The sequence below is a fragment of the Rhagoletis pomonella genome, unplaced genomic scaffold (genome assembly GCF_013731165.1).
Source record: "Rhagoletis pomonella isolate Grant_MI unplaced genomic scaffold, Rhpom_1.0 Rhpom_scaffold_00003, whole genome shotgun sequence".
NCBI classification, from domain to species: Eukaryota; Metazoa; Arthropoda; class Insecta; order Diptera; family Tephritidae; genus Rhagoletis; species Rhagoletis pomonella.
The window spans coordinates 67,272,562-67,276,174 of NW_023458557.1; positions in this window are offsets into that span (position 1 = coordinate 67,272,562).

Here is a 3,613-nt window from a genome sequence, read left to right on the forward strand (position 1 = left end):
TTTACATTATTACAACGCGAATTTAAATGTATGTACGTGTACTTTTCGGTTTTTTGTTTCAAATTGGTGCCTTTTGCACTCGCTGATTGCTCGTCAAATTGGAAGTAATTTTCCGCAAAACGTTGAACGGTATTTTATATGTATGGATGTTTGTCGATTTCGTCTTCTCCTTACCATCCTTCGAAATCGAAAAACCACTGCCTACGACAGGGTTGCACTCTAGCGATCAGTGTTGTGCAACGACACTTGCATCAAAATGAACGCTTGCTCTCTCAATTTTTGTGTGTCGGATAATTTTTAGTCGTTATCGAACGCCATCCAGTAAAAATTTGGAAAAACTATTACAAATTTTTGACTTGTCGAACGCACCTATTAAGACGTAATTTCCGAATCTCCTTGTGTTTAGTTTCAATAGCTTCTGCCGATAAAAGCCCAACCCGTACTTGGAAGCTGTTTATGACTTGGCATCCATGTATTAAAATTTTGTGAACTGTACTGGGCATGTAATGCCATGAACACAAATTTAAATATATCTGAACTGTTTCATTTAAAAGTTCCTGAAATTTACTTAAATTTACGTTTTCCTCAAGATATTATACGTAAAATTTTGTCGAAATTTCTGATAAGATTAATATCAATTTTTGTAATTTTTGCCGAAATTTCACAATTTTCAAAAAATCTCCTCGCCGTGTTTCCGTCATTCGTTGTACCATACCCAGTTTTTACAGCATCAACTACTAAGCCTGTTTCTGTTATAAATTCTTGATGAATTCTCTTTTTATTTCCATTAAAAACATTGTTATTTTTCTCTCCACTGACCCTACAACATTTTAAAGGAAGCCTATAAGAAATATGGAGCAAACATTCAAAAAATTTGATATGTGCATGCAAAGTCGAAAGGCCATATTGGAGGTGTTCTTCATTGACAGATCTTCATCTCCGTCGGCCCTGCTCCACATAAATAGCACACTGCACCACTAGTGTTACTACTTAAAACATTGATAACGCCACCATCTACCATTGTAAGCATTAACTTAAAACTTACACATATTTATTTTTCTCCACAGATTGATTGATATGGAAGAAGCACATTATTTTGTTTGTCTATATATTTTTCTAAACTACGAATTAGGTCAGGACTAGAGATGAGCACGGGCCGGGCTTGTGGCAGGGGCCCGCCCACGGGTACGGGCCGGAATATTTTCTGTCAGCACGAACTCGTGCGTGCATGGGCGTTCAGTAAAATTTCATAAAAGCACGAAAAAGCCCGTTGCTAATACTACAAATTTAGATAAGCTTTTGTTTTTATACAAAAAAGTACATATTAAAACTCTTTTGGTAAGAGAAAAGCGAAAAAGAAATATTCGGGATCCGATAGAAAAAATTAGCTACTTAGTAGTTTTGTTTACATATCTGTACATAAAATACCTTCCACTTTTTCTGCTTCCCAGAAAATATATTATTCAAATCTTTGATGTAAAAAATTTATTCACTTAAGTAAATATATACTACGTTTATACGCACGTATTATTTGCAAATAACAATTTGCAAAATGGTAAACTTTTCCGTATAAACGTTGAGTTAATTTTTTATTTGCAAATAAATCAATCACGCAAATAAGTATTGATTAGTGGTACTATTTGCAAATAAGCGCAAGACGCCGTCATTCTTAGTTTTATTTTCTTTTTCGATGGTCATGTTATTGCCTTTTTATACCTACACACTGTGCTAAGTTTGCCTTGCTAATTCTTGTTGCTTATTTTCCACTATTTCACTTTGCTAAGCCAACTACAATCAAGCGCAACTATTCCGCTGCAATTCACTTGATCATGTGGTTGTTGGTTTTGTTGGTTTTTGTTAATATTTCTATTATTAGAATGTTTAACTTTTAGGTCCTTAAGTTATTTGTTTTTGTAATTTCCGTCCAAAGGGGTGGCCCGATCAAAAAAAAAATTCCACACACTTGTAGTCAAGGGTATACGCATTATTTTAACACTCACTTTTGTAAATATTGGTCACTAATTTATTTACAAATTGGGTTTGAAATATGCCCTTTTTTGTAAAATTTGGAAATTAGCGTACATTTATCACTCCTATTCTCCTTAAAGCAGCCACTTCACCAATACATTTTTGTATTCCCCTTCACTTTACACTTTACTCGATTAGTTATTACTTGCTTTACGACTTTAATATTAACCAATTAATCACAATTCATTAAATAAAAACACCTTCAAAATCACGCGTCTGACTTTGGTTGCATATGCAAATTAAATAGCGGAGTTCAGCTGTCAAACTCCAAAATATGCAAAAGAATGAGATACAAAAGAATATAGGATATAACCATGATACAATAATACAAGGTGGTATCAGTTGTGACAGCTCGATTTGACACTGCCTTAGCTCAGTAGAATGAGAAGAAAAACGGGAAGAAATGAATCCCCATATGGGTAAAAAAAATAAAATTTCACATTTTCTCCTAAACAAAATTTGCTTTTTTATAGTATATTCGTTATGAAATGAAATAAAATAAGATAAAATACCTTTTTAAGAAAACAAAGTGTGTATACTAAGAAAAAATTAAAAACAAACTATATTAATGGGCAAAAATAGTTAAAGAAGTAACACTGTTTCACGTAAGGCAGTCAATATGGCGGAATTAGAGCGAGAAGTTGCCAACTGATAACACCTTGTATTATTGCATTATGGGATATAACCCAGAAAGCATTAAAAATATACAAAGGTGTTCTCTGCAAAAGGTGTTCAGCTCCTTTTCTTCGCAAAACAGAAAGGAGAATTCTACTGCCTGAGGGTTATAATCCCTAAGTGCGGCCGAGGGCCGCCTACGCAGAAAGGTGTTCTCTGCAAAAGGTGTTCAGCGCCCCTTTGGCAACACAGAAAGAAGAATTCTACTGCCTGAGGGTTATAATCCCTAAGTGCGGCCGAAGTCCGCCTACGCAGAAATGAATTCCACCCAAAAATACATATGTTAAAAAATTTGGTAATTCTCTAGGGTGGGGTAACAACCCCTAAAAAAGGTGCGGAAAAGTCGGGATGGGTACCAAACGACGCGTTTCGGCCCCCCTAATAACAATCCGGAGGGGGCGAGATAATATTATTAACCATTTAAAAGTTACGAACAAAAAACTTTTGTTAAATTTCGTTGTTTTCTATGAGCAATTACCACGTCAAAAATGCACTAAATCACCAGTTTCCACTTTTAAAACACTACTAAAACGTTTCCGGTTATTATTTTATGCAAACCAAATCATTTATTCACTTTTATTTTATATATTTCGTTAATAAAACAGAGTAAACAAACTTTGCGCCTGCTAAAATTATTATAACCTCAAATCGCTGGTATTGCCACTTTATTTCACATTTCATTTGCGCTATTATACTCAGTTTACACTATACACTTCTTCTTCTTTTTACTTTCATCTAAATAAGATATTGTAGCCAAAATAATAGCAAATTTCGATTTTTTATTAAAAATTTTCATTATTTATCGAAGTATTGGTTTTTATGGGAAAAGCGCCGCAGGCAAAAATTTTTAATAAAAAATCGAGCGATTTTTTATTAAAAATTTTCATTATTTATATATATATTAAACGAA